Below are 14610 nucleotides of genomic sequence, written 5' to 3' on the forward strand. Positions count from 1 at the left end.
GCTGCCAACTGGCTCAGAGGCCTTGGGGCTTCCATCATCTAAGTTACTTAAGGTCGATGTCCGGCAAGGCGCCGTTCCATGCTAGCCGAGCTGGGCAGTAGGGCAAAAAGTCATCAAAATGATCTACTGCACCCAATGCTCCCAGGAGGTCTCCCATCCAAGTACTGTCCGAGCCCAACCCTGCTTTGCTTCCGAGATCAGACGAGATTGGGCGTATCCAAGGTGGTAAAGCCAGTAGACGCTGCTCAATCCATCGCCCGGCCAGCCTTTCTCAGGATCGCTTGTTGGTGAGCAATCTGGCCGTGACGGGGCGGGCTCCGAAGGGTCCATGCAAAGGCTGTGCCGTCCCTACAGGTGTGGTTTGTTTAGCAGTGATTCACCCGCCGCATCAGGTGTCTTCAAAAATGTCTCGGCGCAGGGTCTCCTGCAGGCTAAACCCTTCATCGCGGTAATGTGACAGAAAGAGCAAGCTGGACCCGTAACTTGGGGGCTGAGCGAGTCGTCCAGGGGTGAATGAAGGAAGAGGGTGAGATGGTTGCCAGTGACTTTGAGCTGCTCTTCAGGGGGGAGGGTCGTGTTGCCTGCAAAGGTCTTCTGCTTGGGGTTACCGGTGGTTGCCTCCAGCAACCCGGGAGACGCTGGTCCTGGTGAAAAGGAGCATAGTATTAAAAGTAAAGAAGCAACAATGCTGGAGGCCCACGGTGATCAGAAGGATGCTGGTATTTTGCAGAGATGAAATAGCGCAAGAGAGAAAGCAAATGAAAAAAAGAAAAGAGAATGAATGTGTGCACTTGTGAAAGGGAATGGAAAAAAGGCATAGAAGAGAGTGCTCCCTGCTGGTGGAAGGAAGGAATAAGCAAAAGCCTACAGCACCTGGCATTCCCAGGTGGTCTCTGTTAAATGGTTAGTTATGGAAATTCATTTGGAATGTTAATCGATAATCATTTTTCTGAGTTCTATGCCTCAGCCATCGTGTCTAGTTGACATGTGCTATTTGTGTGTGCATTTTTGGTTCACTACCATATGTAGAACAGGTGTCCATACGACTGGCTATAAAAGCCCATGGTACAAAAAGGGGGGGGCTCTCTTGCTCTGCCCACCCCACAAGACACAGAATCTTCATGCTGAGAAGCAGATGACATGTAGGCCTGGACACATGCTGGACAAAGACATGATTTACCAGCCAGGATCCAAGGAAAGATGGGTGAATCTCAACAATTAAGCTAAGTATGGACAAATGGACAATTACTTTATAACTAATTATTGTATGTACCTGCTGCAATCTGATTCTTTTTAATGGACAATCCAAGAATAAATAGATACATTTTTTTATAAGAATATCGTGATATTGATACTTTGAGAAGTCCTCAGTAGAAAAAAATAATACAGGAAGAGTATTATTTTACAATAGTGAGCCAGCCAGTCCTGTTTTTTTGTTTTTTAAATTAAGTAAGTGAATTTCTTCCGTGAACAAGGGGGGAGTCCTGACGAGCTGAACAGCTGTTGTTCACGTGTCAGTAAATTCACTAGTTTGTCACGAGAAGCAGAAAGGACCTACAGACTGAGGAAAGACAGGAAGCAGAGGTACTAACAAGGAACAGAATCACACAGGAAAAGAATCAGACAAACTGAAGACAGGATGTGCTGATAAAGAGAAGCCAAGGAATCTTAAGGTAAGCAAAATATGGATATAATTTCTTCTTTTGCTAAACAAAGTAATATTAATTTCAAAGTTAATGTAGGAGATGACATAGAAGTTTTGTGGCTCAGTTTATACAAAGAATGTGAATTGCAGAATTTACAGTTAACTTCTAAATTGGTAAATAGAGACAAACAGAAATTGAGAAATATTCTACATTTGGTAGATTTTTTTCATAGTCTTGTGTTAGAGATTTCTAAGCAGGAAAATAGTGTAGAAGTGTCAGACGGTGATACTGATTCTGACTGTAATGTGGAAAATGAACAAGAAGTAAGACACGTGTCTGTAACTGAAGGTGACCTTGGGTCTGACCAAGAGACGGACATACAGAAACCTGACATGGGAGGAGACATGACTGACATACGAGAAACCGACATACTAGGTGATGTGGGAGGAGACGTGAGTGACGTAGGAGGAACGGACGTACAAGAGCCACTAAAAATATCAGAGAATTCTGGAATTACCCAGGCTCAACTCCAAATTAAAATGAGGATAAATTTGCTGAAATTATGCAAAATCATGCCAAAATATGATGTCAAAATCCATGTCTGTAGAAATTCAGAGACATTTGATAAATTCTCTGATAAGTTTGATTTATCCAATGAGGAGAGGAATCAATTATTTAAAATATGGATTCCTGTGACATTGTCCAGACGTTTACATTTAATGCCCTGTGAAAATGACTCTCCTAATGGATGGGAAAATGATTCGGACAGATTAAGATATTTGATTTATTGTGTCACAAAGGATTTTCCCAACATAGAAGATCTGCAGAAACTAAGGATTGGTAGGAAGGAATGTACATATACATTCATGTCCATATTTGAACGGTTGTACAAAGCTCTCATCAAAAATGGAAAAGTACAACATATGATAACAACTTTTGTACAAAAATTCAAATTCCTAAATTCAGTTTCCCAAGTTATGGCATCACAAAAAAATTCATTATTTGAATGTGCGCAGATGCTGGATTCTGTTAGAAAACATGAGAATCGTGAAAAGAAAATAAATCAAGCTAAATTTATAAAACCAAGAAAGGTAAAATCTTACCAAAAACCAATATCAAACTCTCCTAGACTGAGTCATCCCCATAGTGAACTCTATCAAATACGCAGAAGATTTCATATATGTTATAAGCCATATCAGCCAGTGCAAAGATCCATCTCTCCACAGAATGAGTTAATTCTCAGTCAGAACTGTGATTCTCTAAAAAGGAAAATGGCTGAAACTGATGGACAGAGACAGGTGAGACGACCAACTCACAGTGACGTCATGAAATGTGGACAGAAGAACAGGCAGTTCTCTGAGGTTTTGAAGGATAGAAAAATGTCTTTCCTAAATAGGGCGTTCCTGGAGATATTTGAGAGAGACAGAAGATTTGGTTTAGGGAGTGGCTAAGGAAAAACTGTAAATATAATGTTGTATCAAAATGTAATAAAATGTCTCAATATTTATTTATAATCTTATACAGTAAATTGTAGTTACATAGTTTCTAATAGTTCATATATATATATATATATATATATATATATATACACTTGTCTAAGTAGAGATTGCGTATAATTCTATTTATATATACGTTTATAAAATATATATATATATTAATTAATAAATTAGAACTTCATATATATAAATTTAAGTAGCAATATTTTGAATTACATTAGAACCAACCAATATATGTATAAGATATTTAAATAATTCTGTTTCTGTATGAATTTGATATTTAATTTTATTTTCTTATATTTCCTTAGAGTTTTCATTCCAAAGCAGGATTTGATCAAAGAACTCTAAAATGGATTTATTTCTTTATTCACACAGGAAGTGAAAAAATTGCATGATTTTATGTGTATGACATTTTAAAATAATAACAATATATCTAGTTGAACTATAATATATATGTAATACTTATTAATTCTTTTGTGTTGCTAATATTTTCTGTGCATGAAGCGTTCGTACAAATTAAAGTAGCTTTACAGCATGACGTGTGACAGCTGCGGCCTTTGAACTTTGAGCTAATAGTATAGGATCCCATTCATTATATTTTCAACTGATGTAACTTAAGACCGGGCAGCCAGTGAAAAAAGAATCTAAGACAAGAGTTTTTTCAAGTGTCTGAAATTCCAGTGACTTACTCTCATATTATATAATATGTACTTGGGGAATATTCAAAGAAATATAAAGATATTCAATTGATATGGCAATGCGCATTAATAAATTGGGATACAACAATTTTGGGTTAAATATAAATATATATATATCTAAAACTTCATATGTGGAATGTTTGAGTTGAACAGATCTGTGAATGTCAGAGTGAAGGTGACAGATGAGTAAATCAGCAGCTGCTAAGTGTGATTGATGTGACAGAGGCCTCGTATGTTTGTATGTTTGAAAAAAAAAATGTTTCTTTATGTGAAGGTACAAAAATATATTTAATTCTGAGGAAATTATAATACATAATTAGGTATTACTGTATCTACATATATATATTTCTATATTTCTTTAATAATTATTATTTCTTGATTTAACTAATAGTGGATAAGGGCAACCACACATCAAAATGGTTTACAAAGCAAATTTATATTTAGAATAATTTTCCACATGATAATATTCTTGAATAACTATAATATTATTTTTAATGGTTGCCTAAATAGGTACACACCTCTCTTTAGTCAAATCTATGCTACTCATCGATATGAAATTTATGCACAATATTTCTAGAAGAATAATTATTTTTAATTTGGTTCTGATATATACATAAATTTTATAAAATAATATTTTTGGTATTAAGGGGGAAAATGTGTTTTTGGTCCTCATTACATAATCACTTTTGATCAATACTTCTTTTCCACACATTTTAATAAAGAAGAAATAATAATAAGGTACTATGGTATAATTAAGAAGGGTATTACATGCAAAGTTGCATAATTTAATATTTTTTGGTGGTACAAGGTTATGACAAATATGAAATCATCCAGATAATGGAGATATAAGGGTATTTTTTATGGAGAATATAATTACTCTGCATTTGTCATTAAAATTTAAAGGCCTTATTTTTATTTTAATTCTTATTTTTACTCTTAATTTTATTTTTCATTTTTAAAATTTTATTCTTACTTTATACTTCTTATTTTTCTATTTTTTCATTTTTTAATTCTCATTTGATTTTATTTCAGTTCAATATCTCAATTGAGAAAACACATTAATATTTAATAAAGTAATGTCTAATACAAGAGTATTGCTTCATTAAATATATATTGCTAAGGAAAAAAATGTTTACATTTTCTGAGTAAACACAACAATTCATTCATTCATTTATTCATTCATTCATTCATACATTCATATATTTATTCATTTTGGTTCAGGAGTATACATTCTTTGATATTATTGGTTTAATAAAGATATAAAAACTTGTTTTTTCAAAATACACTGACACCTATGGGTTGGAAAAGGTAATTACACCTATGACATAAAAATGTTCTATCATATGGAGAACTTGATTGATAATGAATTATTATCTATTATTGTTTATTATTCCAAACATAATTTATTTTAATATTTTGATAATAATTAGATGGATATTACTGATTGCTATGGTACGCTGTGATATTATAGGTTAGGAAAAACTGCCAGATTTGGTATCAGATTAGGGAATGAAGACTTCAATCCAGACATCGCAATTATGAATTATATCTTAATAAAGACTTTTAATTTTTATAAATCAAAGAGATTCTCAAAAGTTACAAGAAGAAGCAACTGATATCCGGACGTCTCAGAAGGTAACAGGTGTGAATACTGAGTGTTATAATAGACTGTGTCCATTACATACAATACAATTCACACCACTGATCACCAGGACGGCAGAGGACGATGATCCTATATGTACTGTGTTGTGTTTAAGTTTCATCACGTTCCAGTGGTTTCTTATCACCTGCAATGCTTCAATGAAAGCTGGTGAACAGGTAATACCTGGCATATGTGTCCTGTATATAAAGGACTGAGAACTGGTTATGGTGCTATATAAAGCAGGAAAGTGTCAAGTTAATCCTTGCTTTACTGACCAAAGACGTCACATCTGTTCCAAAAGTGACACGAGACCAGTGCAGACACACGGAAGATTCCAAAGACGATCCAACGCAAGGCCAGGTGACACTGCACAGATATTAAAGCTACATTTCATCCATGGACTTTGTTTTCTTATCAACTGACACACATGATCTTTCTAATAAAGAGTACAGTTTATGGACTGAACAATAATGAACACAATTATGGACTGTACAATATCTACATGCTGTAATTTATTTCAAAGGAGTTTTCATCTAAAGACTGTGTTATAAAAGAACCAAGAAGAAAACGAGACGACGACCCGATGACATCAGATGATGACGATTGAACCCGCGATTGCTTCAATTTAGATATAGGGAAGTATAATCATACATATTAAATGAATATTAGTCACGGCTTACCATAACATGAATTCACATCATTATATAACAATAATCCGATATTGATACTATTATTACTATTATTATTATTATGGAAATTTAATGATATTGCCAAGGAAGAAGGAAAGAAAAAATGATTGATGAATGTATCTTCTTTTGAGAAATTTCAGTTAAAGTCCTTTTATTCTCAAAAAAGGGGGAAATGTTAAATGGTTAATTATGGAAATTCATTTGGAATGTTAATCGATAATCATTTTTCTGAGTTCTATGCCTCAGCCATCGTGTCTAGTTGACATGCGCTATTTGTGTGTGTATTTTTGGTTCACTACCATATGTAGAACAGGTGTCCATACGACTGGCTATAAAAGCCCATGGTACAGAAAGGGGGGGCTCTCTTGCTCTTCCCACCCCACAAGACACAGAATCTTCATGCTGAGAAGCAGATGACATGTAGGCCTGGACACATGCTGGACAAAAACATGATTTACCAGCCAGGATCCAAGGAAAGATGGGTGAATCTCAACAATTACCTAATTATGGACAAATGGACAATTACTTTATAACTAATTATTGTATGTACCTGCTGCAATCTGATTCTTTTTAATGGACAATCCAAGAATAAATAGATACATTTTTTTATAAGAATATCGTGATATTGATACTTTGAGAAGTCCTCAGTAGAAAAAAATAATACAGGTAGAGAATTATTTTACAGTCTCCCATCCAAGTACTAACCAGCCCTGACCCTGCTTAGCTTCGGAGATCAGATGAGATCAGGCGTGTTCAGGGTGGTGTGGCCGTAGGCAGAGACAAGCCTCTCACTTGCTGCTTTTCTACTTTGACGTCTGGCTGCCGGCTGCCCTTTCCAGTGCTCAGCAAGACCAGGTCCTTTTATGCTTTCCCTTTTCTTCAATTTTTTTGCTGGCTTCCTTAAAAGGTCTTGTAGACATAACGCCCCACTCAGAGCCGCTGAGCTCACTGATCCGCTGCAGCACTGTCGACAGAACGTTAGCTTCACGGCCAATGCCACAGGCCGGGAGCAGAGGCAAGACTCACCGGTAGACCCGGGTAGGGTGAGTAGAGCGCGGTTAGTTGCTTTCTAATAGGCTGCAGCCGGGGATTAACTTTTAATGAAAGGGAACAATCCCTTTGACTGTCTGCAGCGCGCCACACCTAGGAAGCGCACTCTCACACACAAGCCAGCATGCACACGTGCTCGCACGTGACAACACCCCCTATCTGCCCCTACAACCTCTCCGTCACCATGCGTCAGACTCTCCTGCCTGTTTTATGATTTCAGGGCCCTAGCAGGAATCACCCCCCCCCTCCCCAATTCCTTCCGCACCTTCCTTGCCTTCCTTGCACTGAGGTTAGCTCTTTGTCAGCCGTCTGGCTTGGTTACACAACCTTCTTTGCACAGAAACATGATACTTCTGCTGACCCTCGCTAGGCGACCGGCATCCAAAACCTTCCTTGGGCACCTGCTGAAAGCCTGGCCCCTTCACGGCCCCGGGTGCATTTAACGCCATCATTTTCACACGACGAGCTGCGGAGTCAATAAGCACTCCTAGCCGTGGCAAGGAGCTCGGTGTCAGGCCTGCGTAGTAGCGTACTTAGCTGCCAACTGGCTCAGAGGCCTTGGGGCTTCCATCATCTAAGTTACTTAAGGTCGGTGTCCGGCAAGGCGCCGTTCCATGCTAGCCGAGCTGGGCAGTAGGGCAAAACGTCATCAAAATGGTTTACAGCACCTGGTGTTCCCAAGAGGTCTCCCATCCAAGTACTGTCCAAGCCCAGCCCTGCTTTGCTTTCCAGATCAGATGAGATCGGGCGTATCCAAGGTGGTATGGCCAGTAGACGCTGCTCAATCCATCGCCCGGCCAGCCTTTCTCAGGATTTCTTGGTTGAGAGCAATATGGCCGTGACGGGGCGGGCTCCGAAGGGTCCATGCAAAGGCTGTGCCGTCCCTACAGGTGTGGTTTGTTTAGCAGTGATTCACCCGCTGCATCAGGTGTCTTCAAAAATGTCTCGGCGCAGGGTCTCCTGCAGGCTAAACCCTTCATTGCGGTAATGTGACAGAAAGAGCAAGCTGGACCCCTAACTTGGGGGCGGAGCGAGACGTCCAGGGGTTAATGAAGGAAGAGGGTGACATGGTTGCCAGTGACTTTGAGCTGCTCTTCAGGGGGGAGGGTCGTGTTGCCTGCAAAGGTCTTCTGCTTGGGGTTACCGGTGGTTGCCTCCAGCCACGCGGGAGACGCTGGTCCTGGTGAAAAGGAGCCTAGTATTAAAAGTAAAGAAGCAACAATGCTGGAGGCCCACGGTGATCAGAAGGATGCTGGTATTTTGCAGAGATGAAATAGCGCAAGAGAGAAAGCAAATGAAAAAAAGAAAAGAGAATGAATGTGTGCACTTGTGAAAGGGAATAGAAAAAAGGCACAGAAGAGAGAGCCCCCTGCTGGTGGAAGGAAAGAAAAAGCAAAAGCCTACAGCACCTGGTAGTCCCAGGTGGTCTCCCATCCAAGTACTAACAAGGCCCGACACTGCTTAGCTTCCAAGATCAGACAAGATCAGGCGTGTTCAGGGTGGTGTGGCTGTAGGCAGAGACAAGCCTCTCACTTGCTGCTTTTCTACTTTGACGTCAGGCTGCCTGCTGCCCTTTCCAGTGCTCAGCAAGACCAGGTCCTTTTGTGCTTTCCCTTCTCTTCAATTTTTTTGCTGGCTTCTTTAAAAGGTCTTGTAGACACAACGCCCCACTCAGAGCCGCTGAGCTCACTGATCGGCTGCAGCGCTGTCGACGGAACGTCAGCTTCACGGCCAATGCCACAGGCCGGGAGCAGAGGCGAGACTCACCGGTAGACCCGGGTAGGGTGAGTAGAGCGCGGTTAGTTGCTTTCTAATAGCCTGCAGCCGGGGATTAACTTTTAATGAAAGGGAACAATCCCTTTGACTGTCTGCAGCGCGCCACACCTAGGAAGCGCACTCTCACACACAAGCCAGCATGCACACGTGCTCGCACGTGACAACACCCCCTATCTGCCCCTACATCCTTTCCGTCACCATGCGTCAGACTCTCCTGCATGTTTTATGATTTCAGGGCCCTAGCAGGAATCACCCCACCCTCCCCAATTCCTTCCGCACCTTCCTTGCCTTCCTTGCACTGAGGTTAGCTCTTTGTCAGCCATCTGGCTTGGTTACACAAGCTTCTTTGCAGAGAAACATGTTACTTCTGCTGGCCCTCGCTAGGCGGCCGGCATCCAAAACCTTCCCTGGGAACCTGCTGAAAGCCTGGCCCCTTCACGGCCCCGGGTGCTTTTAACGCCATAATTTCCACACAGCGAGCTGCGGAGTCAATAAGCACTCCTAGCTGTGGCAAGAAGCTCGGTGTCAGGCGTGCGTGAAGGCGGCGGGGTAGCGTACTTAGCTGCCAACTGGCTCAGAGGCCTTGGGGCTTCCATAATCTAAGTTGCTTAAGGTCGGTGTCCGGCAAGGCGCCGTTCCATGCTAGCCGAGCTGGGCAGTAAGGCAAAACGTCATCAAAATGGTCTACAGCACCCGGTGTTCCCAGGAGGTCTCCCATCCAAATACTGTCCGAGCCCAGCCCTGCTTTGCTTCCGAGATTAGATGAGATGAGGCGTATCCAAAGTGGTATGGCCAGTAGATGCTGCTTGATCCATCGCCCGGCCAGCCTTTCTCAGGATCGCTTGGTGGCGAGCAATCTGGCCGTGACGGGGCGGGCTCCGAAGGGTCCATGCAAAGGCTGTGCCGTCCCTACAGGTGTGGTTTATTTAGCAGTGATTCACCCGCCGCATCAGGTGTCTTCAAAAATGGCTCGGCGCAGGGTCTCCTGCAGGCTAAACCCTTCATCGCGGTAATGTGACAGAAAGAGCAAGCTGGACCCGTAACTTGGGGGCGGAGCGAGACGTCCAGGGGTGAATGAAGGAAGAGGGTGAGATGGTTGCCAGTGACTTTGAGCTGCTCTTCATGGGGGAGGGTCGTGTTGCCTGCAAAGGCCTTCTGCTTGGGGTTACCGGTGGTTGCCTCCAGCCACCCGGGAGACGCTGGTCCTGGTGAAAAGGAGCCTAGTATTAAAAGTGAAGAAGCAACAATGCTGGAGGCCCACGGTGATCAGAAGGATGCTGGTATTTTGCAGAGATGAAATAGCGCAAGAGAGAAAGCAAATGAAAAAAAGAAAAGAGAATGAATGTGTGCACTTGTGAAAGGGAATGGAAAAAAGGCATAGAAGAAAGTGCCCCCTGCTGGTGGAAGGAAGGAAAAAGCAAAAGCCTACAGCACCTGGCATTCCCAGGCGGTCTCTGTTAAATGGTTAATTATGGAAATTCAATTGGAATGTTAATCGATAATCATTTTTCTGAGTTCTATGCCTCAGCCATCGTGCCTAATTGACATGCGCTATTTGTGTGTGTATATTTGGTTCATTACCATATGTAGAACAGGTGTCCATACGACTGGCTATAAAAGCCCATGGTACAGAAAGGGGGGGCTCTCTTGCTCTGCCCACCCCACAAGACACAGAATCTTCATGCTGAGAAGCAGATGACATGTAGGCCTGGACACATGCTGGACAAAGACATGATTTACCAGCCAGGATCCAAGGAAAGATGGGTGAATCTCAACAATTAAGCTAATTATGGACAAATGGACAATTACTTTATAACTAATTATTGTATGTACCTGCTGCAATCTGATTCTTTTTAATGGACAATCCAAGAATAAATAGATACATTTTTTATAAGAATATCGTGATATTGATACTTTGAGAAGTCCTCAGTAGAAAAAAATAATACAGGAAGAGTATTATTTTACAATGGTGAGCCAGCCAGTCCTGTTTTTTTGTTTTTTAAATTAAGTAAGTGAATTTCTTCCGTGAACAAGGGGGGAGTCCTGACGAGCTGAACAGCTGTTGTTCACGTGTCAGTAAATTCACTAGTTTGTCACGAGAAGCAGAAAGGACCTACAGACTGAGGAAAGACAGGAAGCAGAGGTACTAACAAGGAACAGAATCACACAGGAAAAGAATCAGACGAACTGAAGACAGGACGTGCTGATAAAGAGAAGCCAAGGAATCTTAAGGTAAGCAAAATATAGATATAATTTCTTCTTTTGCTAAACAAAGTAATATTAATTTCAAAGTTAATGTAGGAGATGACATAGAAGTTTTGTGGCTCAGTTTATACAAAGAATGTGAATTGCAGAATTTACAGTTAACTTCTAAATTTCTAAATAGAGACAAACAGAAATTGAGAAATATTCTACATTTGGTAGATTTTTTTCATAGTCTTGTGCTAGAGATTTCTAAGCAGGAAAATAGTGTAGAAGTGTCAGACGGTGATACTGATTCTGACTGTAATGTGGAAAATGAACAAGAAGTAAGACACGTGTCTATAACTGAAGGTGACCTTGGGTCTGACCAAGAGACGGACATACAGAAACCTGACATGGGAGGAGACATGACTGACATACGAGAAACCGACATACTAGGTGATGTGGGAGGAGACGTGAGTGACGTAGGAGGAACAGACGTACAAGAGCCACTAAAAATATCAGAGAATTCTGGAATTACCCAGGCTCAACTCCAAATTAAAATGAGGAAAAATTTGCTGAAATTATACAAAATCATGCCAAAATATGATGTCAAAATCCATGCCTGTAGAAATTCAGAGACATTTGAGAGCTTCTCTGATAAGTTTGATTTATCCAATGAGGAGAGGAATCAATTATTTAAAATATGGATTCCTGTGACATTGTCCAGACGTTTACATTTAATGCCCTGTGAAAATGACTCTCCTAATGGATGGGAAAATGATTCGGACAGATTAAGATATTTGATTTATTGTGTCACAAAGGATTTTCCCAACATAGAAGATCTGCAGAAACTAAGGATTGGTAGGAAGGAATGTACATATACATTCATGTCCATATTTGAACGGTTGTACAAAGCTCTCATCAAAAATGGAAAAGTACAACATATGATAACAACTTTTGTACAAAAATTCAAATTCCTAAATTCAGTTTCCCAAGTTATGGCATCACAAAAATATTCATTATTTGAATGTGCGCAGATGCTGGATTTTGTTAGAAAACATGAGAATCGTGAAAAGAAAATAAATCAAGCTAAATTTATAAAACCAGGAAAGGTAAAATCTTACCAAAAGCCAATATCAAACTCTCCTAGACTGAGTCATCCCCATAGTGAACTCTATCAAATACGCAGAAGATTTCATATATGTTATAAGCCATATCAGCCAGTGCAAAGATCCATCTCTCCACAGAATGAGTTAATTCTCAGTCAGAACTGTGATTCTCTAAAAAGGAAAATGGCTGAAACTGATGGACAGAGACAGGTGAGACGACCAACTCACTGTGACGTCATGGAATGTGGACAGAAGAACAGGCAGTTCTCTGAGGTTTTGAAGGATAGAAAAATGTCTTTCCTAAATTGGGCGTTCCTGGAGATATTTGAGAGAGACAGAAGATTTGGTTTAGGGAGTGGCTAAGGAAAAACTGTAATTATAATGTTGTATCAAAATGTAATACAATGTCTCAATATTTATTTATAATCTTATACAGTAAAATTGTAGTTACATAGTTTCTAATAGTTCATATATATATATGCATATATATATATATATATATATACACTTGTCTAAGTAGAGATTGCGTATAATTGTATTTATATATACTTTTATAAAATATATATATATATATATACATATTAATTAATAATTAGAACTTCATATATATAACTTTAAGTCGCAATATTTTGAATTACATTAGAACCAACCAATATATGTATAAGATATTTAAATAATTCTGTTTCTGTATGAATTTGATATTTAATTTTATTTTCTTATATTTCCTTAGAGTTTTCATTCCAAAGCAGGATTTGATCAAAGAACTCTAAAATGGATTTATTTCTTTATTCACACAGGAAGTGAAAAAATTGCATGATTTTATGTGTATAACATTTTAAAATAATAACAATATATCTAGTTGAACTATAATATATATGTAATACTTATTAATTCTTTTGTGTTGCTAATATTTTCTGTGCATGAAGTGTTCGTGCAAATTAAAGTAGCTTTACAGCATGACGTGTGACAGCTGCGGCCTTTGAACTTTGAGCTAATAGTATAGTATCCCATTCATTCTATTTTCAACTGATGTAACTTAAGACTGGGCAGCCAGTGAAAAAAGAATCTAAGACAAGAGTTTTTTCAAGTGTCTGAAATTCCAGTGACTTACTCTCATATTATATAATATGTACTTGGGGAATATTCAAAGAAATATAAAGATATTCAATTGATATGGCAATGCGCATTAATAAATTGGGATACAACAATTTTGGGTTAAATATATATATATATATATCTAAAACTTCATATGTGGAATGTTTGAGTTGAACAGATCTGTGAATGTCAGAGTGAAGGTGACAGATGAGTAAATCAGCAGCTGCTAAGTGTGATTGATGTGACAGAGGCCTCGTATGTTTGTATGTTTGAAAAAAAAAATGTTTCTTTATGTGAAGGTACAAAAATATATTTAATTCTGAGGAAATTATAATACATAATTAGGTATTATCTACATATATATATATTTATATATTTCTTTAATAATTATTATTTCTTGATTTAACTAATAGTGGATAAGGGCAACCACACATCAAAATGGTTTACAAAGCAAATTTATATTTAGCATAATTTTCCACATGATAATATTCTTGAATAACTATAATATTATTTTTAATGGTTACCTAAATAGGTACACACCTCTCTTTAGTCAAATCTATGCTACTCATCGATATGAAATTTATGCACAATATTTCTAGAAGAATAATTATTTTTAATTTGGTTCTGATATATACATAAATTTTATAAAATAATATTTTTGGTATTAAGGGGGAAAATGTGTTTTTGATCCTGATTACATAATCACTTTTGATCAATACTTATTTTCCACACATTTTAATAAAGAAGAAATAATAATAAGGTACTATGGTATAATTAAGAAGGGTATTACATGCAAAGTTGCATAATTTAATATTTTTTGGTGGTACAAGGTTATGACAAATATGAAATCATCCAGATAATGGAGATATAAGGGTATTTTTTATTGAGAATATAATTACTCTGCATTTGTCATTAAAATTTAAAGGCCTTATTTTTATTTTTATTCTTATTTTTACTCTTAATTTTATTTTTCATTTTTAAAATTTTATTCTTACTTTATACTTCTTATTTTTCTATTTTTTAATTTTTTAATTCTCATTTGATTTTATTTGAGTTCAATATCTCAATTGAGAAAACACATTAATATTTAATAAAGTAATGTCTAATACAAGAGTATTGCTTCATTAAATATATATTGCTAAGGAAAAAAATGTTTACATTTTCTGAGTAAACACAACAATTCATTCATTCATTTATTCATTCATTCATTCATTCATTCATACAT

At 38.3% G+C, this 14610-nt stretch overlaps 4 pseudogenes; all 4 read right to left on the reverse strand.

Moving 5' to 3' along the window:
* Window positions 1-120: 120 nt before the first annotated feature.
* LOC141269821 (5S ribosomal RNA) lies at window positions 121-240 on the reverse strand (annotated as a pseudogene).
* A 7637-nt stretch (window positions 241-7877) lies between these two features.
* Window positions 7878-7997, reverse strand: LOC141268610 (5S ribosomal RNA; annotated as a pseudogene).
* A 621-nt stretch (window positions 7998-8618) lies between these two features.
* LOC141268700 (5S ribosomal RNA) lies at window positions 8619-8737 on the reverse strand (annotated as a pseudogene).
* A 941-nt stretch (window positions 8738-9678) lies between these two features.
* On the reverse strand, window positions 9679-9798 carry LOC141270086 (5S ribosomal RNA; annotated as a pseudogene).
* Window positions 9799-14610: the final 4812 nt, after the last annotated feature.

The sequence above is a fragment of the Phyllobates terribilis genome, unplaced genomic scaffold (genome assembly GCF_046119375.1).
Source record: "Phyllobates terribilis strain yellow unplaced genomic scaffold, ASM4611937v1 Scaffold_4__5_contigs__length_816908805, whole genome shotgun sequence".
Taxonomy (NCBI): Eukaryota; Metazoa; Chordata; class Amphibia; order Anura; family Dendrobatidae; genus Phyllobates; species Phyllobates terribilis.